The sequence below is a fragment of the Vicia villosa genome, unplaced genomic scaffold, assembly GCF_029867415.1.
Source record: "Vicia villosa cultivar HV-30 ecotype Madison, WI unplaced genomic scaffold, Vvil1.0 ctg.000469F_1_1, whole genome shotgun sequence".
In the NCBI taxonomy this organism is placed as follows: domain Eukaryota; kingdom Viridiplantae; phylum Streptophyta; class Magnoliopsida; order Fabales; family Fabaceae; genus Vicia; species Vicia villosa.
In genome coordinates, this window is record NW_026705226.1 from 950,891 (window position 1) to 971,256 (window position 20,366).

A 20,366-nucleotide genomic window follows, 5' to 3' on the forward strand; every position below is an offset into this window, starting at 1 on the left:
AAATCCCAATTCGACCAATTTCCAATTATTAAATCCTTAATTAATTTAATTAAATAATTAATTAAATTCGGGGCGTTACAAAAAGCGCTCTGGTAGCCCCCTTATAAGAGCGCTTTTTCTGGAAAAGCGCTCTGGTAGCCCCCTATAAGAGCGCTTTTCCAGAATCGCTTTCGTAGGTTGCGTTTTTTTTATTTTTTATGTTTTTTTTAATCTTAGGTGGCCCTTTAAGAGCGTTTTTTAAAAGCGCTTTCGTTGCTAAATGAGGTATTTTAAAGTGCAACTTCTAATTTTAGCCTCGCAGTTCAACCTGTAATATTTTCGACCTGTAATATATTTTCAACCTGTAATATTTTCGACCTGTAATATATTTTCAACCATAGGTAGGACAATATATATATACTAATATAATACCATTATAATATCCAAAATTATATATATACATCATTATAGTTCCTGCCAAACAAACTAAATCATGTAAAGTATGAATACAGAAAGTTTCACATGTAACTAACTCATGTCAAACAAACTAAATCAGTAACATCAACAATATTATACTTCAAATATTGGCAACAGTATGAACAAAGTTAGTAACCATCCTAGAGTACTATAATATTATACTTCAAATCGACACAAATCCTACATGAGTAGCTGATGAATATAAAATTGACACAAATCCTCTTTGATTTCTTCCAACTTAAGTCTCGTGTAAGAAGCAGCATAGAAGTCGTCAAAGTACTATAGAACAAAAACATAATATGAATGATTTAGTTAAATGTAATAAATTATAAGAAGTTATCTAATTAAGTTATAAATCCATACCGTGATTGGAATATCTAATTGATTCGCTTGAAGGATTTCTTTCATAAACCTCAAAACATAGTATCCGCAATCTGAACTGTTTCGCTGTATCGGACACTACATAGAAAAACAAATAAGATTTTATAATTGTCTTGTTTTATCAAGTAGCATAAATATTATAAGCAAAATTGTGAAAATTAATGTACCTGCACTTTGATCCAAGTAATGTTGTTTGATTTAGTCCGGGATACCTGTGCATCTCGTTGACTTCGGAACACTTGTATTGATCTAATAAAAATATAAAAGCATATATTTAGATCAATCTCACAAATAATTAAATATCTAAATATACACGAATATTTAGAACGATCCCACTTACGTATCAATCATTGTCTTCATAGCCGGATAATTGGTCCACTCACCATCTACCGAATTCAGAAAATATACCACTTCTCTTATAGGGTTGATAGCAAGCAACAACCAGTGTGCTCTATAAATTAAAACAATAGGTTATATGAAAATTTTGCTATGCAAAAGAAACAAAGATTAGATGAACCAAGAATGAGAAACTAACCCTACTGGTGGGGTATTATACGCCCAAAGAATCAGACTTTCTGTATTGCCGGTCGACAGGAATCTATCGACTAAGCGCTGTCTAACTAATTCTGGTTCCGTAGCAATTGTCATTCCGCTGCAATGGGCAGAAGACACGAAACGGAATCTGTTTGACAATGCAGTCCCGCGTAACACTCTATCATACTGTTTACGGTGATTTTCGGTAAACAACCGCTAGTCTTCCAAACTATAATAAATATGATTTGGTTACTCGCAGGATCGACTAGATTGATCCTAGGACATAGTCAAATAGGTTGTTATGCATGATAGTTCGAATTATTTCTATGATTGGTGGGTCTTGAAATAAGAAGTACTTGATCAAATAAATAAAGATTAGCAATCACCTTGTTATACACGTAAATATAACATCAGCGAAAGGTAAGTTAAAGATAAAACATAAGACAAAACTGTAAAAGTGCGAGAATCTTAAAGTGCAGAAAAGTTAAGTGCTTCGAAGATAAATGACATAAAAATAAAGAGTGCAGGAATGTAAATGACAGAAAGTAAATGAAACGCTGTAATATCGAAAGATACTTGAATAAAGGAAAATACACATGTATTTAAATTGGTGTTGGTGTCATACGTACATTTCTCAGCGAACTCTTTCTCTTAACACTTGATACTTGAGCAATATGTGAGTGATTTGTACAAAATGAACACACGGAATCCTAACATTAAGATCCTTATTTATACTAGTTTCGACCCTAATGGTCCTACACTAATCTAATGCCACGTTGCCCACAGAAAATCCAGGGATGCCATCTGTCTTCATGCGGTTACATAAACTGTTTCGAAATTCAAATCATCCCGCCTGAATCCTCCTTCGACGCGTGGCAACACAATTATAATCGAGAATGCCACGAAAACACGCTAAGCTTCAGTACTTTGTATATTTCGCAAAAACGTCTAAGTCTCAAAGACCATTCTTCTCGAATTTAGCTTCGGTGCTCACTATCTTTGTTTCAACTTAAACATCATTCTCGAAACATGGCCATCAGTAGCCATTCTCTATCTTCAAAGATGGTCATCAGTAACCACCTTCTTCGAACTTCGGACCTTCGAAGGACATTTCTTTCCAAACGAAATCTTCAGCTAACAAATTGCCCCCAATAAATGCCTGTTTCAAAAAACAAGAGAAATAGGCGTTTCTTGTTGTAATAAGATTTCGTTTTAGAGTTCCAAGATCATTGACTGACGTCATAATCATTTATGACTCTGTTTCCAAAACGTCTTGTCATTTTCATAGATGTCTACTCATAACTTACATTCCCACGTTCTGGTCTTACTTCCTGATCATTACTCCTACATACTAGGAGTAAAGCTAATAACTATTCGACCGCCGTTGGATTAAATCAACGTCTGCCGCGTGTCTCTTGGTTTTTTACCAAAAAGATTTGAAAGGGTTTCCGTTAAACCTTTAAATACCTGAACTCATACTCTCATATAACTTTCACCTTTATTTCCTCATTCTTTCCACAGAAAAGAACGTCTCTGGTTCCATTCAAACCCATTTCTCAAATCAAACTTACTCATGGCGTCTTCTTCAAACGTTCTTCAACCTGCTTTGAGACTTCAGAAATCTACACAGATGGGGGATCAAGAATACATACCAAACCCAAATACTGCAGAAGTGCGCGCCATTTATGCTTCTCAGGTAATCATTCCCTTTGAACTTTCTGGAAAAACTCATGCCTTCATGGGTCCTTTACCAGGAGAAACTAACTCTTCTCTGAATAAATTCTTTCCTGCTTATTATAAAACTAGGCCTTTAGTTAGTAAGAACAAAATAGATGAAGATGGCCGTCCTATCTTAGCAGATCCTGATAGTGCAGAAGACACTTCGACCGTAACCCCTTCAGCCCTAGAGAAAATTAGGTTAAACTATATAACCAATTTTTTGAGAGTTTTTAGGTCAATTCCTTTAGCAAAAGACCCTGAACTGTATTATGCCTGGCTAACAAGAGTAGAGAAACACAAGGCTTCTTTCTGGAAACAATTGGGCATTTATGATTTAATCCAACTGTCCAAAACTGGTTTAGAATACAACCAAACCATGTTAGTAGCATCAGTTCATTTTTGGGACGCTTCCCACAACACTTTTCATCTCCCGTGTGGAATGGTCACCCCCACCCTTTTCGACATAGCTGCTATCACGGGGCTTCGACCAACCGGAGAGACCTTTGACCCCAATGTCATGGATACCGATACCATTAATTTCAGCGAAGCAACAGTTACTTACACTGCGTTCATTCAACAATATCATGACGAAAACAATGAGGTACGTTTTCGGACGAAGAGCATATTGCTTTCTTAGCCTTATGGCTTTCGAGGTGCGTTTTCTGCTCTAGGTCCATACAGGTAGCAAAGAGGTATCTTTGTATGGCCAATCAACTACACGCTGGAACACAACTGAACCTAAGCCAGTTAATTCTAGGGTTTCTCTATGAGAACCTAGGTGAAGCAACAGACCTTGTTAAGAATTATGAATCAGGATCCCTGCTCTTTGCTGGTCCTTTCTGGTTTTTGCAACTGTGGCTTAACGCTACTTTCGAAGCTCACCTCCCATTTCGAGGTGTTGTGAACGAAGAAGATCCAAATATTAAAAATCGAACTGTAGAAGGGACCAGGTTGGCTTCGCTAACTCCTAAAGAAGATACTGGGAAGCTTCGTGAACACTTTTTAGCATATGTCATGATGTTTGCTCAGTGTGATCAATTTAGCCCTTCAATGGCTCCATTTGTACAAAGGACAATGGGTTCTGAATGGTTCACTCGAAGGTTTCCAGCGACGTCCCCAGATCAACAGACTGAATCTGTAATTAATTGGGAAGCTTTTCTTACCCCAAGGCTGTTCTATCACCGTCTTCGACCCTCCAAAGGCCAATGTGTTCTTCTCTGCTACCAACCAAATTTGGTGTCGAGACAATTTGGATTGGTTCAAATAAAACCCAAATGTCTGTATGAGAAAAGGAACCATATGTGTCTACATACTTTGTATCTAACCGAAGATGAGTGTGAATCAAAAATCGCCAGATACACTGGTGTTACCAATCTCTCTCCTATTCCTTTCGAACCTGCCTTTTATTCTACTCCAGATTTCCAACAATGGTGGACAGATTACTACACCATGCAAATCTTCGATGCTGAGAGCCTTACTCGCGAACTAACTGAAGCTTTTGATGATGTGCAGGAAAAATTTCACAAAGGTACTTCGACTCATATTAAAGAAATACAAGCCTTTCAAAAATTCTTTGAAACCATTTACAGGCCTGATGATCTTAGTCGGACCGTTCGTGAAGTTGCAATCATTTTGCGCGAAAAGTTTTCTGCTAAACTGGATAAGTTGAAACTGCCCTCGTCTGTTCAACCAGAACTACGTTATGAAGTGGCTTTCAAACTTAATCCTCCGAAATTCGCTCCACTGCCAAGTGCTGATTTTGGTGTGGCTTTAAGCCCTCCTTTCCCAGACTGGTTCGTGTGTGGGAACGCTTTTAAAATTCTTCAGGAAAGCACTAAAAAACGCGCTGAATGAGTGGTCCCGACTAAGCATACCCTGGATACTTTCAAAGGACACCTTCATATTGATCTTGAACATGTTCGTGTCTTGACTCCAATACCTGAAGGTTTGGGTTTAGACAACTTTCGACTAACTTTTCTTTCTTTTGGCTGAAATACTGATTCCAGTTTCAACTACAGCCATAGCTCGAAAGAGAAAGATCAAAGAAGCCGCTGTACAAAAGGACTCTGGAGTTTCGAAGAGCAACAAGGCAAGTAGGAGTGATTCTACCACGACTGGCAAGAAACCCACGGTATATACGCATTTTATATTCCAATTGGTATATTTCTGTGGATAGTACTTACTTTGCTCAATTCATATTCTTCAGACCTTGAAACCTCCGGTGCACTCGAAGCGAAAAGATCCTCAAACCGTTGTTTCAGATAATGAAGACAAATCTCCTCCTCGCACCAGGCAAGGACACAAGAAAAGACAGAAGACTGTCACTCCTTCGGGCAAAGAAAAGGGGTCTGGTTCTTCGAAGATTCCTTCACCGGCTGATAAGGTATCTTCCGAAGAATCACCTTTGAAAGGTGGTAGTAACGTTCTTGTTGTGGAGAGCCACAACTCGAGTCCAGATAACATTCCAACCAAGGTATTTGGATCTCACAACATAATCATATCTATAAATTTTAACTTAAACAATTAAGTTAACATTTTACCTTATGGTTGTAGGATGATGCTGGCACAGCCACTTCTGATCTCAAAGCCTTCAACCTTACCATCGACCTTGATAGTCTCCAAGGTAGTGTGTACATTTTTTTTATGACAAACAGATTTCTTGCAATCTTCCCATCATAATGTGTTCTAATTACTTAATGCAGACAAATCTCACGTGCTTTCACCAGTTGTCGAAGATGCTCAGCCTTTAGCGACCATCATTCCTAACATGCCAGTGGAAGAAAGCCATTCAACTGATGATTCTCCCCCTACTCACAAGAGCGAAAAAGCAGATCAACAATGTTCAGGTAGCCACAATGCAGCTGGTCATCCAACTGGTAGTGAGGATTCTTTATCTGAACAAGATGTTATGGAAGAAACCTCCAAGCTAACCACAGTAGTTCCTCATGAAACTACACCTTTTGGGACCATAGTTTCTCCTGAAACTACTTCGACGCCTGCCCCAGCAAAGCCCACTCCTTCAGAATTGGAGCAGCTTAAACAAACTGATCCTCTTAGCTTCCTCAAGGCTATGATAGATACTGATAACATTTCGCCTTCTGAGCTCGAAACTTCTCCAGCTGTCCAGCCAGAATCTGGTGACAAAGAGGATACTTCTAACCTTCTTCATCAGATCAAGGAAAAGTTCTTCGAAACCAACCTCGTCGAAATTCTCAGCAAGGATCCTACCAAAAGTCATAGCTTGAATCAACTTCTGAAAAAGGTGGATCTACTTCTGGTTTCGAAAGAAGTCTCAGAGGTGATTGTTTTGCTGGGCTCTCTGATCGAACAACTTCAATCAAACATTCTTCGACGTTGCAATATTGAGGAACAACTTACTATGAAGGTGGCTTCTCATAGTTCATCTTGGAAAGCCGCTACTGATGCGTCGAAGAAAGGTGATGCTCTCAAGCTTAAACGCTCAGAGAAACAAAAAGAGTATGATGAATGTGAGCGGAGTATCCAATCCTGGAAACAGAAAATTGTCCAACTTGAAGAAAAGATAATGGAGGTTGAATCTCGTAAGGCAACCATTCAACAGTCCAGTGAGCAGGAATTGACTGAAGTTGCGCGTTTAGGAATCCAGCATTTCGAAGCTGCACAAAAACTAGTTCCCGAAATTAACGAACTGAAGAAATAACGGGCTTTGATTGAACTTTGCATGTCTTCCTGGGAGATTCAGTATTCGAAGATAAAAGACACTCTTCCTGGAGATTTTAATTAGTCCCTTCGAATCTTGTAATGACTTTTCTATAATGCACATTGATTTATCTTGTAATCGAATTCCACCAGGAATATATCTATGTAGACCTTTTGTTTGCCAGTTTACATACTCTATTTCATTTTGCAATGATCATGTGTAACACTTTAGCAATTCTTCAAATCTTGCCAAAAATATATTTAATTGTCACAGTAATCTTACTAAATGCAAGCACGTGACCTGACTATCCTTCGCACTCCTTTTAGTCTAGACTTGACGTTTCCACTCCCTTGGCCGTAACCATCATTTAAGAGATGACGTCACTTCCTTCAAAACGTCTCTTTTAAGACGTGCGTGCATCAGTTTCTCATGATTACATTTCAACTTCCCAGAGCGGGAAACGGCGGAAGCCATAACTCCTCTTTGGAATACCAAACGCAGTCTAATCAATCATTACAATTAAACCGTCCCTCTATTGCCCCAGGTCTATATAAAGGATTAGCATCACACTTATTCTTTCATACTTGCTTGAAACCTTCTGCTCAGAACTTTGTTTCTCTTCCTCCGTTTTCTCAAAAAACACAGAGTCTTAAAAAGAACAACCTTTTCAACCTTTCTTTCTTCACATGGCGCAACCTCTTACTTACAACAACATCAGAGCTTGCATAAAAAAGGAGTTCAAACTCTCTGAAGAAGAGTTTGATGAAAACTTCATCAGCATCAGTGCTCTCTTTGCCAATCAAGAACTCGATTTCTATTATGAAATCTTGGAGGGACCTGTTTATCCTAACATGCTGGCAGACTTCTGGATGTTTGCGTCTCTACGCATATATCCAGAGGGTAGAACTACTATAGTTTCTGAGGTTCGACATGCCCAAATCAGAATCACTCCTTCCACCATCTCCAACTTGATGAGATGTAACAACTCTGGTGAAACCTTTGACGACAACAGCTTCAACATGACGACTCACCTCCTTTTGAGGACTCTCATGGACAACGATCCTTACAGCGCCAAAGTCATCAGGGTTTGGTGTTGTACCCCAAAATTTGCCCTCGTATAATTACAAATGTCATTTTATTTCGATTAAGTGACATATCACAGTTGGTAAGGTGTCGAGGGTAAAAGGTACAAGAGCGAGAGGTTCCGGGTTCGAATCCCACTTCTAACATTTTTCCGTTATTTAATTCTAACTTTATTTCACTTTTTATTAAAAAAAAAAATCAAAAAAAAAAAGTTTTTTAATATTTAAATGTTATTTTCGTATTTATTATTTAAGTTTTTTTAAATATTTATTTTTCAATATTTATTTTTTATTCATAAAAAAAATCAAAAAAACATAGAAATAAGAAAAAAAATATTAATGGCAATTTATTCTTACTTTTCCAGCAAGATTAGAATCAATGTATTTTCTGATATAATCCTTCTATTTCTAGCAAGAATCAAATCGATTAAACTCTGATTTTAATTTTATTGATTTCAAATTATTTTCCATTATTAGTAGACCTAATTTTCATGTATAAATAGGAACCAATAATCCTAATTTTGGAGGACTGACTCCGTACAGTAACCGACTAACAACCCTCATTCCTCCACCGTCACTCTCGACCACGTACAAACCCTTACCACCAATTTCTCAAACAAGCTTTCTAACCTTAAACATACTGCACACATTTTTTTATGGAACCACATAGAAAACCTTTTTTCGAAAAATCTTGTTTTTGTCATATAGCTTTTTCTAACAAGAACCATCTCTAAACAAACCACACCATCTCTATTTTTCACCCCTAAACTTACACTAACGTTCTTCACTTTGCATATACTTTCTTAAAAATCTTCTTTTACAAAACTCTCTACCAATTTGTTTGCACAGTAAAAATCTCTTTGAAATAAGAACCATCACCACAAAATTCAGCCCTCTAAACATACACATCCCTCACCATGGCATATCAAAGAAAACAAGAAAATAATAAGAAATAAATCATCTCTGTTCCTATTGTTGTTTTGTTTTTGTTGCAGGTTCTGGTTGAAACGAGAAATTAAGAACGTAAAAAACCGGTCTGCAAGCTTCTAATCGGAGTCACCCAAACCCGTGCATCTGTCTCCGAATCCGACGCATACGCGGGACATCACCGCTGCATCAAGGTGCAGTCACACAACAGCGAAGCTTCCGATTGCTCATCGGATCCATGCTCGACACCATACGAATCTCAGATCCGCCGTACAAATCGGACCGACGTTCAACCGCGCCACCAGCACCTCCGGTCGATAGCCACACAACCCCGATGCAACACCGTTATCTCACCGCCGTCGCAAACGGCTGACAATCGCACGTGAAGCCCTCCCAGCCACCGGATCCGCGCATCCTCGCCTCTCCGGTCTCCGATGAACCGCCACCGAGATCCATTGGGTAATCTCGTTTCTTTTCTTTTCTGTCTTGAATTTTTGAACTTGAAACATGATTGTTGCAGCTTGTTATTGTTTGTTATTGTTGGAGTGGAAGATTTCTCTCTGGGTTTACGTTGAAAATTAACAAGGAGAAAGGAATCATTTGTTGTGTTTGTACTGAATGCATTATAATTTTTTTTATGTTATTTTTTTAAATTAAAAAACTAACACATGCCATGATCCAATTGGTCAATTGAATGGAATAGAAAAATGCAAAATTAGTTTTTGTGAACTGATAAAAAGGAAACGTTGTCTCCATTATACAAATCACTTTTTTTCAATTCTTTAATTATTTTTTTTTTTTGTGGTTGTTTGTTTATCATTTGATTTAATAATTAGAGTTTAGATGATTGGATTTTATTTTGAGCTTTAGTCTTTTTTATTGGGTCCACTAATTTTACCTCTTAGGTTCTGTTTGTTAACTTCTTTTAATTATGTAATTTAATTAACCTTTTACGATTTATCTCTCTTTTAATTAGTATTCTTAGTTAATTTATTGAAATGACATAACAAAAATATTTTACTTTAACAAAAATACAAAATATGTCTCGTTGGTTTTATTACTTTATTTTCATAAAGTATCCAAAAATATATAATGTTAAAATATAAAAATATTTATTTAATTTTCTCTTTATTTTTAACTTTAGATTTCTTTGTCATTTTGATCCATATTTACTTTTTTATTTTATGTTCTCATTACTAATAATTTATTTTGATTGCGAGGTACCATTGAACATTGGACTATTTCATGGACAATTATCATTCATTGATCTTTGTATATATTATCTTTTAATTTTCGCTTTAACTTTCATTTGGTTTGTAATAGTAATTAGGTTTATTTTCCGCACCTCTTATTATGTAACTGTCCCGAAGCCATGTAATAGCGTAGGAACTTTACATTCTGCACTTTATTTTTTTTACATATTCAACTGTTAGTAATTAGGGTGTGTATGGCAAGATTAATTAATTGGACGTTAGCTAACCTTAACTCAAGATAAAAATATCTGAATCTAACACACTCATTTTACTGTTCACACACTCACCCCTAGGGTACGCTCCTCTTTGGTTGCCTTACGAATAATGGTCGTGTCCCTCGAATGTAGAGGTATCTTAGCAAACGATGACCCTTGAAAATATCATCATAGAAAAGATCTTAGTCCCTCGATGATCCTCGATTGTTGCCTACGGTAAAAGATCTTGTCCCTCGGAGTCCCTTCGGAAAATGATGATAGTCCCGCTAGAATGCTAAGGTTCCTCTACTTGTTGCCTTCAACGACCATACGATGACCCTTCGATGACCCGCACGTCCAATATAACAGGGACTACCTACTCCCATATAGTATGGATAGTCCTGGGAACTTTAAAATTTACATAAAAAGACCAGTCAAATAGGGTAGTGCTCTTAAACTACCTAGCTCAATAAAAATATCTTTTCAATATCATTTCAAAAAAACTAAGGCTACGCATTTACGCTAAAGTCCTTATGCTCCTTTCAAAACAAACAAATAATATGAGCTAAGCAAGTTAAGAGCCCGTAGATAACTACGGATGAAAAGGGGTGCTTGCACCTTCCCTTTTCATAACTTACCCCCGAGCCCGTTTTCTTTCAAAAAAGGTCTTTTTCTGTACTTTTTACCTTTCCTAACATTGGACAAAATAAAAGTCGGTGGCGACTCATGCTCACCGCAACATTGTTTGCGAAATAAAAATAAAAGTCAGTTCACCGAGTTACAGAACTGGCGACTCTGCTGGGGATATTTTTTAAGAGGGGTTTACCTTAGGGCTTAGTTCATTTTAAATTTTTTCAAATGATTGTTTTATTTGCTTTATTTTAAAGGGTTTTGTTTGGGTTTACTTGTGTGAAAGATCCTAACCCGGATCGGAGTTCCTTAGGTAAATGGCATGAGACCAAGGAAACTGCACAGCGTATACTGATGTGGTTGATATGGTGGCTATCGTTAGTGTGACACATTGGTTTGTCCTGGTGTTCCTTGGGATCCGACTTGAGGAAACACTTGGCTACTGCGTGGTGTCATTAAGCACTAATCTGCCCTTAGAACCTTAGTTGAACTTGACTTTGGCCTATTAGAAAGTAGCGAGATGGCTGGCTTTGGTTCCGACTGAAGTTGGTTGATACTCGAAGCTACACTCATATGGACTGGACTTTCGGGACCTTTTCGGTTGGTGATTCGATCGCCGAACTGAGATAAGCGCCTTCGAGAAAGGTCAATGATATGAGCTCCCTAGAACCCGATCTTTTATAGGACAGGTTGAGCCAACTAAACTTCAGTGGGGAGGGTACTTACCTACGAACTTCACGCTATCCTTTAAACCTAAGGATACTTGTGTGACTTGTTTGTATTTATTATCTAACCGTTTGGTTTCCTTGCAAGTTTTGTTTATACCCTAACCGTTTGGTTTCCTTGCAGGATTTGTGTGCACGCTAACAACTTGAGCTCTTTGTAGGACCTACTCGTCCTCATCACCTAACTCAAGGATCTCAAGTATTTTGGGTGCACAATTCCAGGTGCCATCATCAAGAGCCAGATTCCTATCAAGGGGCAAGAGGATTTATTTTCCTCTAGCCAGATGCCTTCAAACTCAAAAGTACCGTACCCTAAATCAGAGGCTATGACCCACTGGATATGGTGAGCTTGATTCTTAAAGAAGGGCGTTCAAAGATGGAAGTCGAAGTTCTTCAACAAAATTGTTTCCAGACAACGAGTTTCTCATCTTCTTCCTCAAATCCCTAAAGCTAGATATTTACAACTCCTGTGTGGCTTCGTCGGAATCTTCTCCATAGAAGTAATCTGCAGTTTCAAATACAAACGCCAGGTTTATTTTCCACACTGGGGCACTTGGCCATTCGATTGATGATTGTCATCCGTTCAGAGGCAAGGCTCAAGACCTGATTGATGCAAAGGCTATCACATTCACACCTGCGTGCCAGATTTGAAGTTCTCCTTTGACTCAACGGATCTTCTGAAGCAATAAGTCCATACGGAGAAAATCTCCTCAATGTTGGCAATTCGTAATTTCTCATGCATTTTCATGCGTAATCTTTCTTGTTCTTGTTAATACTGTCTATATGCAATACTTGTGTGTTTTTGAACTATAATAACGATGCATTGGATGTGTTTGTCTTGAAAAAATTCATTCGCTCTCGCTCTAATATGTTCTTATTTGCTTGTGATACCAAACTCTCAATGATAAAGCATGATGACTCTGAAGGGAGAATGACGAACACATAATACCAATAATCTCAAATGGTGTGCTTTCGAGTAAAACCCTGTTGATGATGTACAGGCATTGTTTCAGATTCCCAAACACTGGAGATATAAGGAAGTTAATCCCTTGCCAACCCCTTTTGAGCCTTGAAGTAGGAGTTTCTTTTCTATACGAAAAAACCCTCACATTTAACCCAGGGGCCGGGTAGTGTTCAGTTAATCTGATCGAGCATTCAAAATTCACCAGGAGTGCACATCTAAGGATACAACAATGGTTATCCTTCAAAAGGTTGAGGACAGTAAAAAACAAAATGGTTATCCCTCGCATTAGGAGGTCAAAATATGACGATACCACAATGGTTATCCCTCGTCAACCAAGAAATGAGGCAGTCACAGTCTTTTCAACGAATCAAAGACATCTTAGGGTCATACGACCTGTTCAAAAAAGAAAAGAACGGAAAAAGAAAAAAAAAGAAAAGAAAGCCCGCTAAGTCAACAAACTTGAAAACAAGTGACTTAGGCAAAAGTTAGGGCATCCCGCCGGACTTCAAACTCGGAATTCAAAAGAATTTGTCCAGGCAAAAGTTAGGGAAACAAAAAAAAGATCCTCAACAAAAGGGGCAAATTCGTGTGCCTATAAATACAAGATCGTGTGATCATACACCAAGAATAAAAGGTAAGTGACTGCCATGTCCAAACACCTCATCAACTCCTCAATCGTACGTCTCAAGCTCCTCTTGAAGGATGAATGCTCGCGTCAAGTTAACTGAACTTAGGTTGGAGAACATCACGAAGGGGGTGGGCACCAATAAATTTTGAGCCTAAAAATCCTTTTTTTTCTAAAACCATGAACCTGGCCACGCTACAACCCTCAAAAGTCCTAATTGAAGCAGGGTTAATTCGAAAGCATACTGTAAACGAGAATACGGTAAACCGACTCCTGGGAGTTTTGCTAAAACGTTTGAGTTGGTATCACACCATCTTTCACAAAAATTGATGTTTTGACATCCTTTCAAAAAAAAATTTTTTCTTTTAAAAAAAAAAAACTTCAAGACAAACATGCACTTTGCATTAGAATTATATTTCTCATACTAAACATTCTTTGCATATGAACAAGTACTTGACACCAGGAAAGCTTCCATCATGAACTAAAGATGAAAAATTTAATCCTCCCAAGGGACAATTTGTCTTCAGAACTCCGTTGAATTCGAGCGAGAATATCTCAAATACTGATCACCCTTAGGGGCACAAAAAAAGTTGAACACCCTTTTTGAGTAAGAATTCATATATCTGGGGCAATCAAGTCAAGACTCGAAGACTCTCTCAAAAAGTGTTGATCAATCAGGGGCATCGTTCCTAAACTCATGATACTGGGGGCAGGTTGCTTGTGGTATCACAGAACTCAGAAAGTCCTCCAGACAGACAAAGTCGCTTCAAAAGCACGTCAAAAGCAGAAATTTTTTCTACAAATGACTCATTTGGTTAAAACGCCAATGTGTACAAGGGGCATGACATTTTATTGTCCAATTCATCTGGGGCAGTCAAGTCGAGATTCAAATAATACCTCAAAGGCACTGAACACTCGGGGATTTATTTTCCCCGCAAAACACTGATACAATTTACTGTCATCATTAACAACATTTGCATTCATACATCATACATGGCATATGCATAATAGTCTCATTCATTTCAAAAACATACATTACATACATCATGACATTGCATAAAACCAACTTTATCTTTCAGGTCGACCAATCGGTCAGGCAACTATCGTCAACAAAATTAAATACAGCCTAAAGTATGGCTCTTTCAGATATGGTCTAATGTACGACCCGTTCTGGTATTCCTCTTCAGATATGGTTTAATGAATAACTCGTTCTGATGTCCTACTTCCAGATATGGTCTAATGTACGACCCGTTCTGGTATTCCTTTTCAGATATGGTAATGAATAACTCGTTCTGATGTTCTACGAAAGATATGTTCCGGAAGCCTGAACCCCGGATGATCTGAAATCTACGCCAGAAACGTTCCGGAAGCCTGAACCCCGGATGTTCTGAAATCTACGCCAGAAACGTTCCGGAAGCCTGAACCCCGGATGTTCTGAAATCTACGCCAGATATGTTCCGGAAGCCTGAACCCCGGATGATTTGAATTCTACGCCAGAAACGTTCCAGAAGCCTGAACCCCGGGTGTTCTGAAACTCTCTATAAAATATACATTCCAGAAGCATGAACCCCGGATATTCTGAGATCCTCCATCAGATGCACATTCTGGAAGCTTGATCTCCAGGCTTCTGAAACATTTTTATCGGATATACATTCCGGAAGCTCAAACCCCGACTTCTGACAACTCAGATATAATCAAGCCGAAGATTCATTCTGACGATTCTTTACCTTCCAAACCTCATTAAACAACTAATCAACTCTAACAAGCAAGCATTCTCTATTGGATATGGTCTAATGTATGGCTCGTTCTGGTATCCTCCTTCAGATATGGTCTAATGTATGACTCGTTCTGACACTTTCTTCAGATATGGTCTAATGTATGACCCGTTCTGACATTTTACTTCCGATATGGTCTAATGTATGACCCGTTCTGACATTTTTCTCCAGATATGGTCTAGTGGATGACTCGTTCTGACATGCTCCTTCAGATATGGTCTAATGTATGACTCGTTCTGACACTTTCCATCAGATTTAAGCTAATCCATGACTCGTTCTAATATTCTTCTTCGGATATGGTCCAATGAAAGATCTATTCTGGCATTCTTCTTCGAATACAGTATGATAAATGACACGTTAGGTTATTCACTCCTTCAAATGTAGTCTAATGCACGACTCATTCTGATTCCTCCTTCTGATATACACTTCTTCAGATATCTTCAGACACGGTCTAGTGTATGACCAATTTTGACATTCTGAAAGATACTTGTTTTAGATGGCATCTTTAAGCCTATCTCCGACAACACTCTATCAACACCTGGATGGGCATCTTTAAGCCCATCTCCGGCATAAGTCCTGCATCAGCAAGGGCAAATTTCTGGGTACTTTAGTGTTCAATCCTCTTCCACCTTCAGATCACGATAGGCAAATAAGCCAATCTACCTCTTCAGGTTTAAGAAGATTGAACAGGGGCAGCTGTTGTACCCCAAAATTTGCCCTCGTATAATTACAAATGTCATTTTATTTCGATTAAGTGACATATCACAGTTGGTAAGGTGTCGAGGGTAAAAGGTACAAGAGCGAGAGGTTCCGGGTTCGAATTCCACTTCTAACATTTTTCCGTTATTTAATTCTAACTTTATTTCACTTTTTATTAAAAAAAAAAATCAAAAAAAAAAAGTTTTTTAATATTTAAATGTTATTTTCGTATTTATTATTTAAGTTTTTTTAAATATTTTTTTCAATATTTATTTTTTATTCATAAAAAAAATCAAAAAAACATAGAAATAAGAAAAAAAATATTAATGGCAATTTATTCTTACTTTTCCAGCAAGATTAGAATCAATGTATTTTCTGATATAATCCTTCTATTTCTAGCAAGAATCAAATCGATTAAACTCTGATTTTAATTTTATTGATTTCAAATTATTTTCCATTATTAGTAGACCTAATTTTCATGTATAAATAGGAACCAATAATCCTAATTTTGGAGGACTGACTCCGTACAGTAACCGACTAACAACCCTCATTCCTCCACCGTCACTCTCGACCACGTACAAACCCTTACCACCAATTTCTCAAACAAGCTTTCTAACCTTAAACATACTGCACACATTTTTTTATGGAACCACATAGAAAACCTTTTTTCGAAAAATCTTGTTTTTGTCATATAGCTTTTTCTAACAAGAACCATCTCTAAACAAACCACACCATCTCTATTTTTCACCCCTAAACTTACACTAACGTTCTTCACTTTGCATATACTTTCTTAAAAATCTTCTTTTACAAAACTCTCTACCAATTTGTTTGCACAGTAAAAATCTCTTTGAAATAAGAACCATCACCACAAAATTCAGCCCTCTAAACATACACATCCCTCACCATGGCATATCAAAGAAAACAAGAAAATAATAAGAAATAAATCATCTCTGTTCCTATTGTTGTTTTGTTTTTGTTGCAGGTTCTGGTTGAAACGAGAAATTAAGAACGTAAAAAACCGGTCTGCAAGCTTCTAATCGGAGTCACCCAAACCCGTGCATCTGTCTCCGAATCCGACGCATACGCGGGACATCACCGCTGCATCAAGGTGCAGTCACACAACAGCGAAGCTTCCGATTGCTCATCGGATCCATGCTCGACACCATACGAATCTCAGATCCGCCGTACAAATCGGACCGACGTTCAACCGCGCCACCAGCACCTCCGGTCGATAGCCACACAACCCCGATGCAACACCGTTATCTCACCGCCGTCGCAAACGGCTGACAATCGCACGTGAAGCCCTCCCAGCCACCGGATCCGCGCATCCTCGCCTCTCCGGTCTCCGATGAACCGCCACCGAGATCCATTGGGTAATCTCGTTTCTTTTCTTTTCTGTCTTGAATTTTTGAACTTGAAACATGATTGTTGCAGCTTGTTATTGTTTGTTATTGTTGGAGTGGAAGATTTCTCTCTGGGTTTACGTTGAAAATTAACAAGGAGAAAGGAATCATTTGTTGTGTTTGTACTGAATGCATTATAATTTTTTTTATGTTATTTTTTTAAATTAAAAAACTAACACATGCCATGATCCAATTGGTCAATTGAATGGAATAGAAAAATGCAAAATTAGTTTTTGTGAACTGATAAAAAGGAAACGTTGTCTCCATTATACAAATCACTTTTTTTCAATTCTTTAATTATTTTTTTTTTTTGTGGTTGTTTGTTTATCATTTGATTTAATAATTAGAGTTTAGATGATTGGATTTTATTTTGAGCTTTAGTCTTTTTTATTGGGTCCACTAATTTTACCTCTTAGGTTCTGTTTGTTAACTTCTTTTAATTATGTAATTTAATTAACCTTTTACGATTTATCTCTCTTTTAATTAGTATTCTTAGTTAATTTATTGAAATGACATAACAAAAATATTTTACTTTAACAAAAATACAAAATATGTCTCGTTGGTTTTATTACTTTATTTTCATAAAGTATCCAAAAATATATAATGTTAAAATATAAAAATATTTATTTAATTTTCTCTTTATTTTTAACTTTAGATTTCTTTGTCATTTTGATCCATATTTACTTTTTTATTTTATGTTCTCATTACTAATAATTTATTTTGATTGCGAGGTACCATTGAACATTGGACTATTTCATGGACAATTATCATTCATTGATCTTTGTATATATTATCTTTTAATTTTCGCTTTAACTTTCATTTGGTTTGTAATAGTAATTAGGTTTATTTTCCGCACCTCTTATTATGTAACTGTCCCGAAGCCATGTAATAGCGTAGGAACTTTACATTCTGCACTTTATTTTTTTTACATATTCAACTGTTAGTAATTAGGGTGTGTATGGCAAGATTAATTAATTGGACGTTAGCTAACCTTAACTCAAGATAAAAATATCTGAATCTAACACACTCATTTTACTGTTCACACACTCACCCCTAGGGTACGCTCCTCTTTGGTTGCCTTACGAATAATGGTCGTGTCCCTCGAATGTAGAGGTATCTTAGCAAACGATGACCCTTGAAAATATCATCATAGAAAAGATCTTAGTCCCTCGATGATCCTCGATTGTTGCCTACGGTAAAAGATCTTGTCCCTCGGAGTCCCTTCGGAAAATGATGATAGTCCCGCTAGAATGCTAAGGTTCCTCTACTTGTTGCCTTCAACGACCATACGATGACCCTTCGATGACCCGCACGTCCAATATAACAGGGACTACCTACTCCCATATAGTATGGATAGTCCTGGGAACTTTAAAATTTACATAAAAAGACCAGTCAAATAGGGTAGTGCTCTTAAACTACCTAGCTCAATAAAAATATCTTTTCAATATCATTTCAAAAAAACTAAGGCTACGCATTTACGCTAAAGTCCTTATGCTCCTTTCAAAACAAACAAATAATATGAGCTAAGCAAGTTAAGAGCCCGTAGATAACTACGGATGAAAAGGGGTGCTTGCACCTTCCCTTTTCATAACTTACCCCCGAGCCCGTTTTCTTTCAAAAAAGGTCTTTTTCTGTACTTTTTACCTTTCCTAACATTGGACAAAATAAAAGTCGGTGGCGACTCATGCTCACCGCAACATTGTTTGCGAAATAAAAATAAAAGTCAGTTCACCGAGTTACATTTGGCATCAACTACTCGTGGGTAACTTTCAACCACGAAACCATGACCAAAACAACATCATGGTAGAAGACTTGGAGTTTATCCTCTGTGCCCTTCGTGGGAAGAAAATCAACTTCCCCTTAATGATTTTCAAAGGGCTTGTCGAAGCCGTTTCCATGGCTGCTGCCCGTCAAGGGGTTGTAACCTGTCTTCCATATGGAAGGCTCTTGTCTTACATATTCCTTAAAAAGGGAATAGTGAGAAGGATGCGCAACTCTGGATCCATGAACATGTTCGAGGCAGAGAGCTTGCCCCTGTTGCCTTTGGAAGGCTTAGACCAGAGGATCAACTAGGAGGTGGTTTAGTTTAGGCTTTTATTTGCTTTAGTTTTTTTTTGTAACCTTCCATGTTTTGGAAACCAAACCTCCTGTCATGAATGTATTCTCTTAATATTAATGGAAGATGTTTTGAAGTTTCTTCATTTTCTTCTTTTTATTTTGCCATACATATTTGTTTAGACAACAAAGCCATTTTGGTGTTAATTCAACCATTTTGGCTTACGTAGTATACTTCAATATCTACGTTTTTGCAATCTTTACTTCATGCATGCTTGGTTTGTATCTATTTAGATATTTCCCGTTTACTCTTAGGATCCTGTGATCTTCTGCTAACTCTTCTATCTCGTAAGCATTATTCGAAAATACTTTCAAGATTCGAAAGGGTCCCTCCCAGTGTGAGGACCATTTACCAAGTGCTTGATTCTTTCGATCTATAGGTAAAATAACTTTCCAAACTAAATCATTATTGATAAAATTTTTACCTTTCACCTTCTTGTTGTATGCTCTGGACACTCTTTCTTTTTGTCTTTTTATCATCTCCAATGCTCGAAGTCTATCTTCGTCCAGGTCTACTAATTTATTCATCATCAGTTCCCAATACATGTTAGGAGGGATTTCTGCCCGTCTTTGTATCCGAACTGACTGCAAATATATCTCAACTGGGAGTACTGCGTCATGCCCAAATGTCAATTGGAATGGCGTAGTGTTTGTAGCTTCTTTTGGAGATGTTCGACAAGCCCAAAGCGCTTGGTCTAAGGTTTTGTGCCAACTCTTAGGCTTTTTTCCCACATGTTTCTTTATGAGACCGATTATTATCTTATTTGCTGCTTCGACTTGTCCATTTGCCTGAGCATAGTAAGGTGTAGAAGTGAACAATTTGAAACCCATTTCTTTGGCGAAGTCCTGCATCTTTCGCCCAGTGAACACTGATCCTTGATCTGTAGTTATACTTTCTGGGATTCCAAATCTGTATATGATATGTTTTTGAATAAACTCAATCACAGCCTCTTGGTCCACATTCGCTAGTGGTATCGCTTCGACCCATTTTGTGAAGTAGTCTATTCCTACTAGTATGTATCTTTGAAAGGCCATGGTTTTATTATTGGACTTAACTCATTTGCTGGAGCGTGTTGAATACCTGCATGTTCTTGACATTTTTGACACCCTTTTGCAAATTCTATGCAGTCTTTTAACATAGAAGGCCAATACATTCCATATCGAAACAGAAGCCATTTCATTTTGTGCCCCGCTTGATGTGCACC

At 37.6% G+C, this 20,366-nt stretch overlaps 1 long non-coding RNA gene across 1 annotated transcript; it reads right to left on the reverse strand.

Moving 5' to 3' along the window:
• Positions 1–461: 461 nt before the first annotated feature.
• LOC131628624 (uncharacterized) lies at positions 462–1,044 on the reverse strand. The gene is made up of 3 exons (XR_009291859.1): positions 1,005–1,044; positions 820–915; positions 462–735 (listed from the first exon to the last, which is right to left on the reverse strand). It is a non-coding gene; the product is annotated as an uncharacterized LOC131628624 (long non-coding RNA).
• Positions 1,045–20,366: the final 19,322 nt, after the last annotated feature.